General features: G+C 44.8%; 1 protein-coding gene across 2 annotated transcripts in view; it reads right to left on the bottom strand.

Annotated features, from left to right (window-relative positions):
* Positions 1-2,357, bottom strand: part of IL18RAP (interleukin 18 receptor accessory protein) — a 29,796-nt gene extending 27,439 nt beyond the window's left edge. For both annotated transcript variants that reach the window (XM_054016538.1, XM_054016539.1), the window contains exon 1: positions 2,275-2,357. The gene's annotated coding sequence lies outside the window, so the exon portion shown is untranslated. The remainder of the gene's footprint in view (positions 1-2,274) is intronic.
* Between the last annotated feature and the right edge of the window lie 15,229 nt (positions 2,358-17,586).

Below are 17,586 nucleotides of genomic sequence, written 5' to 3'. Positions count from 1 at the left end.
GCACTGTACATTTTGTATTCTAGTGTTGTAATTGAAGTCAATATATTTGAAAATGTAATAAACATCCAAAATATTTAAAGAAATGGTATTCTAATACTGTTTAATAGCACAATTAATTGTGTGATTAATTGTGATTAATTTTTTAATTGCTTGAAAGCCCTAATAAAAATGGTAAACAGCATTTCCCCCCAAGTGATCGTGTCTTTTAGAAAATTGATATGTGCCACGTTTTGGTCATGCAGAGCATTTTGTGCAGATCCATGGTAGACCATATACACATACTGCAAACTTTAATTAAACAAGTTGTATAGGGAGTGATAGATGTAGAGTCATATTTTCAAAAGCATTTGTGCATGCAGTTAGCCTGATAGTCCATTCTCCCCCCCAAAAAAGGGTGAATTAAGCACTAATTAGACACTTGTGGGTCAGATCTTCAACTGGTGTAAATCATTGTAGCTCCATTGAAGTCATTTGAGTTATGTCAGTTTACAGCAACCTAGGCTGTGATCCTTGTGTTACAACTGCTTTCATCACTGCTAAATGAGAGCAGCTCCCCTATATGCATAAGCCACACTCTGTTTTCATTCAGTCCCACCTCTTACCCAGCCTCTCCTAAGAAGATTTAGACCACAATTTTGCTAGAATTGCACCAATGTGCAAATTAAATTCCCATCTCACTTATATGTCCCAGGTGACTGTTTTGCTTCCATCTAATCAAATGATTTAGATGACTGATAAAATGACCTTTCGGTTTGTAAATTAATGTAGCCTCCTTTCTAGGCTAACTCTGGTCTAGCACAGCCTTCCAAGCAGTATGAGTTATCTGCACCAACAAAGAAGCACAGATTTGCAGCAGGAACAGAGTTTCCAATAGCCATTGCAGATATAATGTAAAAAAACCCAAACATGTTCTCAAAGCAAGTTGGCAATATACCCAATAACCCCACCATGATTGCGGCTATAATTCTAGCAGGCAAGCCAGTTGTTCAGTGTGACATTCAGCATAATAATTAATAACATTTTTAGCATGTATACGGTGTCTACCTCTGCAGTATCTAGGCATCATACAAGGCTTGAATTGAGCTATTCAGCTTCTGATCAAACACTGCGTTAGCTACTCTTGAACTGGGTGAACTTTGGCTATATAAACTGTTTTTGACCCCCTTCATCAGCCCACTGAGTGACACTGCACTTGCAAAGCTGTGTATCAGGCTCTGACTCACACTGAAGAAAAATCCCTGGGTGAGTTTTTTGAGCTGTGGGCACATTATGCAAATCAGGTCCCACTCACACAAGCAGAGAGGTACTTCACCCAGTTTATTTTACATCAGAGGCATTAATGAACACACTCCCATTTTGCAGCCTTTGGGGCAGCTATTCTACACAGAGAGGTGCACTGCAGTCACATGCCAGAAACTGAACAAGGCCTTCTGTTTGTCTTTATTCCTGACGAATATGGTTCTCATTTCCCTCCTCTGTTTTGCTACTAAATTGACTCCTGATCATCCTGTCCATTTCTTGTGGATTTTAAAATCATCATGAAGCTGCCATTCCGGGGGTCTTGGGATAGGCTGAATCAGGAGGCAGGGCTGAAGACAGCCATCCCAGTGGCAGAAAGTGCAGCAGAAGAGCATTTGGACAATGGTTAGGTCAAAGCGTCATGTGACGACATCCCATACTGTATTTGTCATTTCTAAGTCAATGGTACTTTTTCTGTATTTTGGGTAAAATCATAACCAGGACACTCTTTTGATGTATATCTTAACCATCACACACACACATGCACCCACAACAAATTTCCAGTAACCAAATGAGACTCATTCCTTCCACCAGGTTCCTCCTCCTGACAGCCAACATCCAGCCCCCTTCTTATGGGAGGAAAGTCTCTCCCGCTGACCTGCTGAGGAGGCAGCGAGGGAGAAATCATACGCTCTCTAACACTTTTGTCCAAAGCCAGATTTAGCATTTTTGGGGTGGGCCTGGGAGTCAGCTAAGCAAAGCCTCCACACTGCAAAGAAAACAGACGCATTTTCACCACAATCACACCACTTGACAGGAGGCTGGTTTGAGGAGCGTGGGGAAGGGTCAGCAAGATGATTCTTTGAGATACACAATATTAATCAGTTAACTTTGGGATGTGTGTCAGGAAGAGACTGTGAAGTCTCCTGCTGCTGAAGTACAGCCCAGCCATTTGTTCCTTTCACCACTACCTATTGGTTTGCATTGATTTCTAATTTGAGGCTATCTTCACAAGGGAAAGAGCCAGAGACTTACCTTTATTAAAAATAAATAAATAAAAGCTGAGATTCTTCTTCACTTGGCCAGCTCCCCCAGATCACAGGAGCCCATCACCAAAGTCTTCATGAGGCCCAAAGGCTAATTCTGCTTCTGCCACATCTGGCTAGATACAGCTTTCCAAGGATAATGGGTATATAACTAGACTGAGAAGCATAAGCATCTAAATTAATGAAGAAACTCATAGACCATTCATGATTAAAACAACTTAATACATTATCTTGTCTATTGCCTGGCAATACAGATTGCTTGCAGGTGAAACCTCTTATGGAAGAATAATCCCATCACTTGGATGAGAATTTGGAGAGAAGCATGAAGCAATGCTGAATTTTTGGCATTCATGGAGATAACTTGGTGGACTGTACTTACAGTTGGTTGAAAAAATGTGTATTTTTAAATTCTTCAGCCAAAAAAAAAAAAAGACATTTCTGATGAAAATTTTCATGAAATATACTTACATTTTTCAACCAGCTCTAAATGTATTAATTTCATCTCCTTTATAACAGTGCCTCTGGAGAGCCCCCTTCAGAGACTGCATGCCCTGCCATATAATGATGGATTGATTGCATTTGAAAGCAGTTAGAAATTGGGCTGCATTCCCCTCTGTTCTAGTATTCTAGAATCCAGAATACACAAGTCCTTTCCTTCCGCCCCCTGAAACTATGCCTCTGGTTCCTCTTTTTCCACCAGCCTGAATGAAAACAGAATCCAGTCCTCTCTATACTGGGGATTTGTGTTAGTATGGTTTGAAAATAGTAACCAGGGAATACAGGGGATTGACTCTTGGTTTTCACGGGGCATGTGGAGGTTCTTACTTGCACTTTGATTCATACCTTTACAAAATATTACATTTTTACTACTGGAGCACAGCTCAGAAAGAACGGTCCATTTAGGCAGTATTTAAATCACTTCTCAATTAGTACTCCTGAGGATTATTATTGCTACCTAGTCTCTCAAAGCCAGAGTCTTCAGGACAATGGAGGAGAAAAAGACCATACTTACCAAAGTCACCCTTGTTCTCTGAATGCATTGCCTCTGTGGATCCGTGAAGATCCAGCTACTCGGGTGGTTTAAAGGAGATGCCAGAGATAGAGAGGAACTGAGGGGCAATTAGGAAGGTGGGGCTTTTCTAGTCTAGGTTCTAGGGTACTGGAGCAGAAGGCTTGTATGCATTCCCCTAATGGCTAACTATTTTGAAGTGGGTTCTGTCCCTGTGTGGCAGTGCACACAGTCTCATACTGGGGATCTGAGTGCAGAGGGCAAAGTAAGCAATCTCTTTTTATCAATCCATCCTTTTTATGCAGAGCTAGTGTTCTCTGGATATGTAGTGAATATTCACTTTAAGGGGGAAAATTTCCTACTACAGTTCGCTGGGAAGAAAACTAACTTTCTTACCAGCCAGGATACCGATTCAATTTGTGGAGAGCCTTTCAGATACAAAATAATTATTGCAATCTTATCTTAATTTCCTGTGGTAAAGGAATGAAGGTGAAAAGTGAATGAACAGTATTACCCTACCAGTATTTCAGATCCTCAAGGTTTCTTGCAGAATAATAGCAAGCCTATGTACACTACATATTGTTTATTTATAAAGCATCTTTGATCCAAAGAAATGACCATCCAGTTCATGAGAAATTCAGTGTCAGGAAAGCCCGTGAAGATCTAGTGCAGAACAGCATGCTAACAACTGAGAGTTTATTGTCGGATCTCACTCATTTACAGCAGCTTCACATCAGTGCAGTGCCACTGACTTCAACAGAGTCACTCCTGATGCACATCAATGTAAAGGAGAGCAGAATCGGATGTGAAGCGCAAGAAGGTGATTGACGGTAGCAATATAGAGAAGAGAAAAGCCAGATATGTCCGTGAAAGAAGCAAAAACTAGACAATCTTGCAAAACAACTTACTAAAATATACATACTGCTATGGTTGCATAGGCACTGAAAGATAATATTACAATATATATATATAATTAAAATAAAACCAACCAGCCAATAAAATAGACAAAAGCAGGAGGGAAGACAGTGTTAGGAAATAGCAGTTAAACCTTACTTGAAAGAAGTAATATCTAAAAATCTTACCTGCACATCCTGCCATGCATGATAAAAGTTGTGGTTAGTTCTAGCTGTGAACTTGTTTCCTTTACAGGAATTTCCTTTACCTCAAAGTCATCATCCCTTCCTTTCTCAACTTAGTTGTAAAATGTTCAAACTCAATTTCCGGCTAGTTTTCTTGTAAAAAACAGAACAAAAATTGTGTAACCTTTTGATGAAAGACAACAGCCTGTCATTTCTTTAAAATCTATCGTTAGCCACACAAAAAGCTTATGGGCTATTTTGTTTCATTTCACAGCAGGAAGAACAAACAAAGTTTTTTGGGGGGTGAGGTTTGCCAAAATGCTGATAATGTTTCATAAAATTTACTTTATAAAATTATCTGTTTATAAAGTACCAAATCTCTTCAATATATAAAAGATCAGCCGGCTCGTATGATAAAGCATAGCCGTCAGCAAAATAGGTACATTTTTTTAATCAGTGCTTTCTTCAAACTGCTGGATTCCATTGTGACACTGGCAGATCAAGCGCCAGCTCATGCCAAGGCCCCTATGCTTCAATGAACATTGACAAATGAATAACTGGAAACCAGCGTGGCTCAGTTATGTGTTAAAATAGGTGACAAGTTTACGAGAAAGCATTTAGTGTTTGGACTTTATGAAGTGCTTGTGAGTTACTACATGCATTAATCTCATTTATAATATCTGTATCCCATGTTATAAGTGATACAGAATATTAAACCAATAGTTTAGTGTTTGTTTTGTCTTTTTAAAAGTGTTTGCTATTAAACTGGACACACACACCCCGCCCAGGCAGGCGAGAAGCATTAACAAGTGTGAAATACTAGTTTACCACAAGAGGTGTCATTTCGTGACCAACAAAAAAAGCCCATAGACATCGGCTGAACTATTTGGCACATCACTTGTCAAGCCACTTTGTTGATTGCTCCCCCCACACCCACGAAGAAAGGAAATGCACAAACACTCGTCCCGTTACCGTTTGAACTCTGGGGGAAGAGAATAAAAATCCCTGACCAGAAGGAACCGTATCACTGTGCTGCTTGGAATTTGGAGTGGGCAATATTTCTAACCTTAAGCAAGGAGTCCCCAAGCTGCTTAGCTTCGGTTAGCCCTAAAGAACATATAGAGCTTGCATATCACAGCAGCTTCTATTACTTTTGAAACCTAAGACTAACTCATTTGTGTGTGCATGTTTATCTGCTTTAGCCTTGTAAATAACTCTTTCCTAGTTAATAAATCTTTAGTTAGTTTATTACAGGATGGGCTACAAGCATTGTCTTTAGTGAGAGATCTAAAGTACAATTGACCTGGGGTAAATGACTGGTCCTTTGGCGCCAACTCCGTGGGTGCTCCGGGGTTCAAACACCCACAGGAAAAAAATAGGAGGTACTCAGCAACCACCAGCCACAGCTGTTTGGCAGGGCCACCAATCAGCTGCCGAACTGCTATTCGGCAGCTGGCGGGAGGCGCTCGGGGGAGGATGCGGAGTGGGAGCGGGATGAGCCAAGGGGAGGGCAGGGCCTCCGGGGGAGGAAGCAGAGTAGGGGTGGGAAGAGATGGAACAAGGGTAAGCCTCGGGGAGGAGAGGGACCTAGGAGCAGAGTGGGGTGAAGCACCCATGGGGAAAAATAGAAGTCAGCACCAGTGCTGGGAGTAATGTGAATATTGTATTTTTCATTTAAGGGACCATCTAATCACAAAGGCAGGCTTTCCTGGGTGGCAAGATAGACTGTGACTGTTGTAGTGCTTGAGGCGTTCATATTTGATACTTGGTTGGTGAAATCTAAGTATAGAACTCACAGCCAGTTTGGGGTTTGTGCCCGCCTTCTTCATAGTCTGCCCTGAGGTTGGCACCCACGTTTCACGAGCCACTCCAGACAGCCTGACATTCACTCCTCAATTTAGCAATATATGCCATATTTCTTGTGTCATATTCTCTGTGCCATAAATCCTGGGCTACCACATCCTGCTCTGGCCTGGTCTCTCCCTCCCAGTAAGGCATAGTGATAACACATAGGCCTGTCCCTGAACACCCTTCATACAACCTCATTGGCTTCAGTGTGGCTCCATATGGGTCCAGAAGTCCAGCCATGTGAACACATCTAGCAAAAACATTAGCGCTTGGTCCTTCTCTTTACATATGCACCTCTTTCTTGCTGCCGCAATGGCTTCCCTGACGGTTGGATGCACATTTTGCTCAGGATCTTGCCATCATGAGGAGTAAAATGTGGACTTTTTGCTCTAAGAGGGTTACAGTCCAGTATTGCCATAGATTTACACACACACATTCCCATGGCCAATGGCCAAGATTAGGGCTCAATCCTGCAAGGTGTCCTCAGCATCCATTGCAGGCAATGAGGGTTAGAGGGTGCGCAGCACTTCACAGGAGGTCTGCTGCACTTTGTGGAACTGAGCCCTCAGACAGTCAAAGATGGTGGGGCCATTTTGTTTTGTTATTTTACTTTTTTTTTTTATTATTCTTAGTTCTCATGTACGATATGCCTGGCATATGTGAAAAGGTTTATGCTGTAGGCAAGAGGAGGTTGATTGCTGCCTCTTTAGTTTTATTAAATTAAAAAAATTACTCCTTTAAAAGTAGAGCTTTCCGATTATTCAAAGCAATCCCCTTTCAGCACGTTACACGGATCCTTACTGATCCTCACCTGTACTGATTCTCAAAGCTTGTAAAAGTGATATGTCTAGAACCTCTCAACAAATGGTTCACTGCAAACTACTGATGCTCAAACCCCAACAGGTGAAAATTAGTCCTTTCAACACAAGGACAGCCATAATATGTCAAAAGGATCCGATTATTATTTTTTATATTCAAGAAAAACATAGCTGCCCCTCCCACCAAGATCAGAGCCCCATTGTGCTAGGCACTGTACATACAAATAGTAAGAAGAGACAGTCCCTGCCCAATGTGCTTGCAATCTAAAAAGACATGACAGACGTAGGTTGGGGGAAAGGAAGGCAATAGTTATCCTCCTTTAACAAATGGAGAACTGAGGCATGGAAAGTTCAAGTGACTTGCCCTAGCTCACAACAGAACTCTGAACAGGAACTGAAGCCAGGTATTGTTAGCCTGAAGCCAGCACCTTGACCACAAGGCCATTCTTCCTCTCTAACACTTGGTTCTAGCTCTGGGCTCTTTCATTCCTTTATTTTATGGTCATTCACACTTGTCAGAAATGTGTACATTGAAACGCTTCTCTGCGACGACTCCCCAAACCATCCTCTTTACCAGCCGACACACAGGTCAGGTCAACAAACACCATCTAAGAGCATAGCCATGTCTCACTCCCCTTTTGGGGCATGAATTCCTGAGGAACTCACGGAGCACAACATGGACAAGAGCAGTCAAGCCATGGCTGATACCATCACATGCAGTGGATATCTCCCCCTTCCCTCCCCCCCCCCCACACACCATAATACTTACTACACACTTTTAGACAGTAAGTGTAATAATCTCCAAATAACATATCTGTTACATTCAAATGTATAGAAGGAACAGTCCAAAATTCAAACCCTGACCCCTTTGAATATCAGACATGAAGGTCACATTTGAGCTGCACCAGGCCCTAGAGGTTTGATTCTAGAACAGATCTAAGGCTGGAAACAGGGCCGGATTTACACCTTAGGTGCCCCTAGGCACAGCATCTTCAGTGCCCCCCATGCCTACAGCCGACCTTCATGTTTTCCATAAACAATGAAACTTTTAATCGATTTTTAACTTTTAGGCACCCCTAGAACACTGGCACCCTTAGGCACATGCCTACTATGCCTAATCAGAAATCCAGCCCCAGCTGGAAAGGGCCTGTTTTTTTATGGTACCAGTTCAGACACAGTGGAAGTCTTGGGAGGACAGGTCTCGTAGGGTTCTGGATCAAAGCTTATCACAAGATCAGCTGATCTAATGAGATTTCCATCATTTTACCTCAAAATCTTATCAGATTTCAATAATGTCAAATCCAAACCCGAGCCTTAGCTTCTATCCATGTTTTAAAAGTAAGCTGGATACTAAAACCACTGTCTCCTCCCATCTCTATTTTATAGGATCAGATTAGCTGTCTCTCTAAAGCAAGTACACAGGAGGAAGGAAAAAGGCGAGTTCAAGGAGTCTTCCCCTCTCTCCCCTTCTGCCCACCACATCTTGCATACCTAGTGCAATGGCCAAAGGTAATTACAGTCCCTCTGCTCAGGAAAGCACAGTGATTGCTTCCTGTATGAATAACAGGGCAAAAGATGGGCCCGTGGCTCCACCACCTCTGCCCCACATTGGCTTATGAAGTTGACCAAGGCGAGGGGAAAAGAGTGCACACTTACCAGGCAGTGCCTAGAGCGCTGGGAGGGATTGTGCCTCCATAGGTTTGTGAGGCCCCACTGGGGTGATGTAGTTGCACATCACTCCCATCCTGGGTTCTGGTTAATGCCACACTCTCACAGAGTAGGTAAAGAATTTTCCAACCCCTAACTCTGTTTCCTAGCATGAGTCAGAGCTGCTAGTGCTGCTCTAGTAGTAGGTACCAGAACTTGAGGAGGTTGAGAGGAAAAGTCACACCTAGCAGACTGTGAAGTCAGGGAGATTACATGCATATAACAGAGCGGAATTTAGCCCAGTGAACTAAACGCCCGTTGCTACTTTGTATGATAGTAGAAGGGACTTTATTCAGTGCAGATTGTTCTAATTTGCTGCAGCAAAGTACAATCTGCCACGGAGTTAGGGAATTTCCCAGTCATCTTTGCTCCATGCGTCGTAAGCACTGAGATAAAAGGCCATCAGTGCCACATAAGTACCTAGATATAGTAATGTACAGATAGAAAGTCTGTGGGTGGGGACACTCAGTTTTTAAAAGTCTTAAGCCCCAGCTACAGGGTGGCAAGTACTGTTTTGTGCCAGCCTCCCACAGCATGGTAGTCCCTCGATGCAGCTGAAGCACAGCGTTGTCTTGCAATGTATAGTAAAGTGAACCTTGTTATAACCATCTTTTGACATTTTGCCACAGACCTCCCAAAGTCTCCTCCACAAGAGTGACACAAAGTTTTAAGCATGTCAGTGGACTTGAGAATTACACAATACACTGAGCCATGAGTCTATTATATTCTGTGCTATGGCAGTAACATTTTGAATGGTGCTTATATTCTCTTCCCACTAGAGGCCAGACACCAGAGCAACCAGTGGAATTCCCTAGCTGAAGACTTCATCCATGCATCTAACCTATATTGAAGCTGATATGCAAACATAGGACCCTCATGGTCTATCTGCAGCCACTTTCAGTCAAGCTGAAGAAGCAGCTCCCCTGGCTGACCAACAGGCAGCTGTGCTAGGTTTGTCACAACTGGAATTTCTAGTTTTGAACTCTTGCCGCTCAGTATCTTGCAGCTGTTGTTTGTAGTCATCATAATGCTAGTGACACACTGCTCCACTCCTATGCTTGCCATGGCTCTGAGGGGGTGCCATGTATAAAGCTACTGAATTTTAGGGCTGGTCAATAAATGCAGGTACATTTTTGTAAAAAATGTTGAAAATTTTTCATTTCAATTTCAAATTTTCCAAACATTGTGACCACTCTACAAGCTGGTTGAAAAACAGCCAACAGCAGAGAATTGTGCTGATTCAGCTACCACTTCTATGTCAATTACTTTCAAATCTCTCTCCCATCTCTGGACCTCCACCTGCTACCTGTTCTCACATCTCCAATTGTTTTATAGACGTCACCTCTCAGATGACTCAATGGCATCTGAAAGTCATTCTCTCCAAAAGTAAACATCCCATCCTTCTCTCTAATCTGTCTACACCACTTCCTTCTGTATCACCATTGCCAGTTTCATTACCCTTCCCATGACGCAGGCTAACAACTTCAGGTTCATCTCTGAATTTTCTCGCTTCTTGCCCCCGACACCAACTCTCTAAATCCTTTAAATAACTCAGATCCACCAATTGATCACTTTGCCCACTGATAAATTCCTTGTCCACATTTTAGTCTAATCTTTCCTTGGTATCTTTCTCAGCTCCAGCTTCCCACCTATACCCCTTCCAGGCTGTTCAAAATGCTGCTCCCAAATGCTCTGACCCCATCATTCCCCTTCTGGATCCCATCCCTGGCTTCTCTGTTTTGGTACATCAAATTCAATTTTCTTATTATCAGATTTCATCTTTCAACTTTCCTTCTTTTTCAATCTCTGCTATACTGTAATCTCTTTGGTGCAGGAAATGGATGTTACCCTACAGACGCCAATGTTGCCACCACTAAAGCCAAGAGGAATTTTGACCCTACGTTTTTAAAGTGTTACATGAATGTATGGTGCTATAATAAAGAATAAAACAGGCATTGTACATTGAAAGGTAACTACTTATATAGCTGTAGAAGAGACACAAACATTGGATCTAAATCATACATGTATTTCATAGCAAGCAACAGTCATTTACTTAATAAGTCCAGTATAACAGGGAAAGAAAGAAAGGGAAATAACTATACAACACCAAAACATATGCCATATCTTCTGGCATGCTGCTAACATTAAGTTATTATGAACATGATCAGGAATTACATCATGTATTCATATTTAAAACTTTTAAAAATAATTCAAAATTCAAAAAGTCCCAGGTGATTACAATAAGCTTTATTTTGAACAGATTCCATCCATAAGAAGTGCAGATTTTATTTTCACTTAATTTTGATAGACGACAAGCAGAATATTCCCTTTCACCAAAAGTAATTGTAACTTCAAAATATAGCCCCTTGCACTACAGCCACACTTCAGCTTCCATCTCTGCTATCTGAGAGGTCTGGTGGTAGGAAAAACAAGAAGGGCTTTTACAAAGGTATCAAGGGGGTATGGAAAAGACTAGTGAGAAAGTACTGTCATTAATAAATGAGGGATGGAATTAAATAGGGTGACCAGACGTCCCGATTTTATTGGGACTGTCCCGATATTTGCTTGTTTGTCCCGCGTCCCAACAAATGTTAGATCGGGACACTGGACAAACAAGCAAAGGCTCCGGAGGTCGGAAGGGCTCGCATCCCCCCCCCCGACTCCGCCCCCTCCTTCCCCCATTAGCTCCCCTCCCCAAATCCCCGCCTCTTCCCCAAGCACGCCATTCCTCCTCCCTCCACAAGCGCTGGAGGGAGGCCCCGGAGACGCAGGAGGAGCGCGGGGCCGGGGTGAGTGAGAGTCAGGCCTGGCCCTGAGCGCAGGGAGGACTCAGTCGGGCGGTTCCTGGAGGGAGAGTAGGGGGGCGGCCTGCGGGGCCAGGCGGTGGCTGTTCTTCCCACCTGGGCAGCGGGACTCAGGAGCAGCCGCTGCTGCAGCTCCTACTGCAGCGGCCGGAGGAAGCGGCCATGGTGCTCAGCGGCTGTGGCTCTGGCACCCGGTCCCGAACCCTCTGAGCCCGGGCCTGTTGTGGGGCACGCTGCGCCCAGCCCATGGCCAGTCGCGTCTGGGCTGGCTGCACAGCTGATGCAATCCCACGGCGGCCCCAGGGCGGAGGCATCGGCAGCCCAGCCCCGTTCGTTCCCCTGCGGGATGAGGCAGACTCTCACTTACCCCGGCCCCGTGCTGCCCCAGTGTCTCCGGGGCCTCCCTCCAGCGCTGGAGGAGGGACGGGGGGGGGGGTGTTGTTTTTTTGCTCTGCAGCGGTGTTTTGTTTTTTTTTTTTTGCTCCCTTCCCCCCCCCGCATCCCGATATTTGACCTGGGTGATCTGGTCACCCTAGAATTAAATAAATGATGTTTCCAATATGACTGAGGTATTGAATTCCATTTAGAAATCTGCCTTTAAACAGATGTAGTTTGGACATTTAGGAAGTCAGAAATGCCTTGTAAACACAGATACAAATAAAGCGGATGTAACAGAAAGTTTGCACATGTACAAAACAGCATGGGCAGGTGATACAACTCCAACGGTATCAAAGTGTTGCTCTCTCCCTGTCCCCAAACCCTTCAAATCCTGCATTAAAGGCCTGGTCTACACTATGAGTTTAGGTCGAATTTAGCAGCTTTAAATCAAATTAACCCTGCACCCATCCACACAACGAAGCCATTTACTTCAACAGAGAGGGCTCTTAAAATCGATTTCTGTACTCCTCCCCGACGAGGGGAGTAGCGCCAAAATCGACATTGCCATTTCAAATTAGGGTTAGTGTGGCCACAATTCGAAGGTATTGGCCTCTGGGACCTATTTCACAGTGAACCATTGTGACCACTCTGGGCAGCAATCTGAACTAGGATGCACTGGCCAGGTAGACAGGAAAAGCCCTGGGAACTTTTGAATTTCATTTCCTGTTTGCCCAGCGTGGAAAGCACAGGTGACCACGCAGCGCTCATCAGCACAGGTAACCATGCAGTCCGAGAATCGAAAAAGAGCACCAGCATGGACTGTACGGGAGGTACTGGATCTGATCGCTATATGGGGAGAGGATTCCGTGCTAGCAGAACTACGTTCCAAAAGAAGAAATGCCAAAATATTTGAAAAAATCTCTAAGGGCATGATGGAGAGAGGCCACAATAGGGACTCACTATAGTGCCACGTGAAAGTTAAGGAGCTCAGACAAGCGTACCAGAAAACCAAAGAAGCAAACGGAAGGTCCAGGTCAGAGCCGCAGACATGCCGCTTCTACACTGAGCTGCATGCAATTCTAGGGGGGGCCGCCACCACTACCCCACCTCTGACCATGGATTCAAAGGAGGGGGTAACCTCAGCCATGCCTGAAGATTCTGCGGACGGGGAAGATGATGATGAGGAGGAGGAGGACGAGCTTTCGGAGAGCACACAGCACTCCATTCTCCCCAATAGCCAGGATCTTTTTCCCAGCCTGACTGAAGTACCCTCCCAACCCTCCTAAGGCATTACCCCAGGCAATGAAGCCATGGAAGGGACCTCTGGTGAGTGTACCTTTGTAAATATAAAACATGGTTTAAAAGCAAGCTTTTTTAATGATTAATTTGCCGAGGACTTGGGATGCATTCGCGGCCAGTACAGCTACTGGAAAAGTCTGTTAACGTATCTGGGGATGGAGCGGAAATCCTCCAGGGACGTCTCCATGAAGCTCTCCTGGAGGTACTCCAAAAGCCTTTGCAGAAGGTTTCTGGGCAGTGCAGCCTTATTCCGTCCTCCAGGGTAGGACACATGACCATGCCATGCTAGTAGCAAGTAATCTGGTATCATTGCATAACAAAGCCTGGCAGTGTATGGTCCCGGTGTTTGCTGGCATTCAAGCAACATCCGTTCTTTATCTCGCTGTGTTCTCCTCAGGAGAGTGATATTGTTCATGGCAACCTGGATGAAATATGGGAATTTAATTAAGGGGACAGAGGTGGCCATTCCTACTGGGCTGTTTGCCTGTGGCTGAAAATAAATCCTTCCCTGCAGTTAGCCAAGTGGGGCAGAGGGGGATCATTGGCACTGAGCTTTTTGCGTCTGGCTAGCAGGGATCTTCCCTCATATCAGCCACATGGTGGGTGGAGGGGTAAAACGATCATCCCAGAGAATTGGATGGGGGATTGGATGAGGGGGGTTAGTTTGGTTTCTGCTGCTGCACATTAACAGGAAAACCGCAGTACTCAATGGGCTTTGCTTGGTATGTGGGAAAGAAGGGCGCTGCTTTTATGAAGGCTGCAGAAGCTGAAAGACAACGGCTTACCATGGCCGCATGCAAGCCGAATTCCGTTGCCCGGACCTGCGTCTGTGATCTCTAATACTAAAGCCGCAGGCACTCAATATTAAGAGGCAAAATGCGACCTCATACCGAAATCACATATGCTATGTAATGTGAATAGTGGTGTTCACCGTGAAAGAGTATAAGCATTGTTCTGTAAAATGTATCTTTTTAAATACTTCTCTCCTTTTTTCTCCTCCCTCCCGCAGCTGCAAATTTTTCAAGCCTCCCTCCTCCGTCCCAAAGGCTATTTCAGATAAGGCAGCGAAAAAAACAGACATGAGACGAAATGTTCTCTGAAATCATGGAATCAACCCACAATGAAAGAGCTCATTTGAATGAGTGGAAGGACACGGTATCAAAGTTCAGAAAACAGGCCAGTGAACATGAGGGCAGGAGGGACCAATGTCAGGACATGAGGGACCAACGTGAGGAGAGGAGAGACGCTCGAGATGAGAGGTGGCGGCAGGAAGATCAGAGGAGGCAGGATGCAAGGCTGGGGCTGCTGTGTGAGCAAACGGATATGCTCCGGCATCTGGTGGAGCTTCAGGAATGGCAGCAGGATCACAGAGTGCCCCTGCAGCCCCTGTATAACTGCCCTCCCCCCTCACCAGGTTCCATAGCCTCCTCACCCAGACATGTAAGAATGCGGGGGGTGGGGGAAGGCTCCGTGCATCCTCCCACTCCACCCCAGTGGACAGCTCAAGCAAAAGCTGTCATTATTTTGAACTTCTTTAGTGGCCTTTTCCTTCCCTCCTATCCTCCTCCCAAAACCCACCCGGGCTACCTTGTCAGTTCTCTCCCTCTTTTTATAATTAATTAATAAAGAATACATGATTTTTAAACGATAGTGATTTTATTTCCTTTGAAAGCAAGCTGTGATTGAAGGGGGCGGGTGGATTGCTTACAGAGAATGAGTCAATCAAGGGGGCGGGTTTTCATCAAGGAGAAACAAACAGAACTTTCACACCGTAGCCTGGCCAGTCATGAAACTGGTTTTCAAAGCTTCTCTGATGCGCAGTGCTTCCTGGTGTGCTTTTCTAATCGCCCTGGTGTCTGGCTGCACAAAATCAGCAGTCAGGCGATTTGCCTCAGCCTCCCACCCCGCCATAAAGGTCTCCCCCTTACTCTCACAGAGGTTGTGGAGCACACAGCAAGCAGCAATAACAATGGGAATATTGGTTTGACTGAATTCTGAGCGAGTCAGTAACATGAGCCAGTGACCCTTTAAACATCCAAATGCACATTCTACCACCATTCTGCACTTGCTCAGCCTGTAGTTGAACAGCTCCTGACTACTGTCCAGCCTGCCTGTGTATGGCTTCATGAGCCATGGCATTAAGGGGTAGGCTGGGTCCCCAAGGATAACCATAGGCATTTCAACATCCCCAATGGTTATTTTCTGGTCTGGGAAGTAAATCCCTTGGTGCAGCTGTTTAAACAGATTAGTGTTCCTGAAGACGCGAGCATCATGAACCCTTCCCGGCCATCCCACGTTGATGTTTGTGAAATGTCCCATGTGATCCACCAGTGCTTGCAGCACCATTGAAAAGTACCCCTTGCGGTTTATGTACTGGCTGCCCTGGTGCTCCGGTGCCAAGATAGGGATATTGGTTCCATCTATCGCCCCACCAGAGTTAGGGAATCCCATTGCAGCAAAGCCATCCACTATGACCAGCACATTTCCCAGAGTCACTACCTTTGGTAGCAGCAGCTCAGTGATTGCTTTGGCTACTTGCATCACAGCAGCCCCCATAGTAGATTTGCCCACTCCAAATTGATTCCCGACTGACTGGTAGCTGTCTGGCATTGCAAGCTTCCAGCGGGCTATCGCCACTCGCTTCTCAACTGTGAGGGCTGCTCTCATCTTGGTATTCTGGTGCTTCAGGGCAGGGGAAAGCAAGTCACAAAGTTCCATGAAAGTGCCCTTACGCATGCGAAAGTTTCGCCGCCACTGGGAATCATCCCAGACCTGCAACACTATGCGGTCCCACCAGTCTGTGCTTGTTTCCCGGGCCCAGAATCGGCATTCCACAGCTATAACCTGCCCCATTAACAGCATGATCTCCAAAGCACCAGGGCCCGTGGTTTGAGAGAATTCTGTGTCTATGTCCATGTCCTCATCACTGTCGTGGCCACGCTGCCGTGGCCACCTCCTCCTCACCTGGTTTTTCATGTCCTGGTTCAGCATAAACTGCACAATAATGCGTGAGGTGTTTACAATGTTCATGACTGCTGTGTTGAGCTGAGCGGGCTCCATGCTTGCTGTGGTATGGCGTCTGCAGTGTTCACCTAGGAAAAAAGGCGCGAAACAGTTGTCTGCCATTGCTTTCATGGAGGGTGGGGTGAGGCTGTACCCAGAACCACCAGCGACAATGTTTTTTGCCCCATCAGGCATTGGGATCTCAACCCAGAATTCCAATGGGCGGGGGAGACTGTGGAAACTATGGGATAGCTATCCACAGTGCAATGCTCTGGAAGTCAACGCTAGCCTCGGTACATGGACACACACCGCCGAATTAATGTGCTTAGTGTGGCCGCATGCACTCGACTTTATACAATCGGTTGCCAAAAATCGAATTCTGTAAATTCAGAGTAATCCCATAGTGTAGACATACCCAAAGATAGGGGACAGAAGAGGTATTAGCAATCCCCCACACCTTCCAGAGAATACAAGGATTCCATTGGGTTATGGTTGTTCCTGACACTGGCTTCCACAAAGGGAGTGGTCAATGAATGGGGAGATGATGAGGCCAGTAGAGATAGCTGGGTAGAGAGAAAAGCAGATGGAGCAATTTCTCCGAAGGTAATGCAATGACTGTGCTCCCTTTGTGCCCCGGGAAGAATTTTACAAATTCCTGGAATTCCTGCTGGGATGAGGAAACTATGTATCATCCCTTAAACAGTGCTGTGGCTATATGCTCTTAGACTCTCTATACAGTGCTGCATGCAGCCAACAATCCAGAGTCTCATTAACAGCAATGGGCATTAATGAGATAACACACTTCCTATAATGAATTACTCTTGAACAATTTCTCCCACGCTTTGGGCATAAGTAAGGTTTATTTCATCATCAGTGAGGCCTCTCTTACTTACTATTTTATATTGGACTTCTGCAGTATTCGTAATGGAAGTACAGTTGAGAATTCAACACTTCACTTTTGTTTGATTTTCCCCCCCTTTGTTCCCTGGTGTACAAGATTGCATTCCAAGGGCTAAATTAACCCTTTTGTAGTTCCATGGAGTCAATATAGCTACAGATGGAATGAATTTTGTACCGTTTGTTTTTTGGGGGGCTTTTTAAAAAATATGACCCCCCTTTTCAGGTGCCAGTACCAGAGATGTAATCTTGAATTATAGCACCAGCATGGATTTCTTAGGGCATATTTATTTTTCCTCAGCTTAGTCTCTGAAGATCAAGTGGGATATCTGACTAGAGCTGGCTGAAAAATGGAAATCCCTTCCTATGAAAATGTTTTTGAAAACATTTTCACCCCAATTTGGGACAAAATGTCAAAAAATGAGAGGACCAAAAGAGATTTTTTTGTCTCGCCAGCTA

The sequence above is a fragment of the Malaclemys terrapin genome, chromosome 1, assembly GCF_027887155.1.
Source record: "Malaclemys terrapin pileata isolate rMalTer1 chromosome 1, rMalTer1.hap1, whole genome shotgun sequence".
Lineage (NCBI taxonomy): Eukaryota > Metazoa > Chordata > Testudines > Emydidae > Malaclemys > Malaclemys terrapin.
Note: the sequence above shows the minus strand (reverse complement) of the source record. Positions and strands in the feature narration are given on the sequence as shown.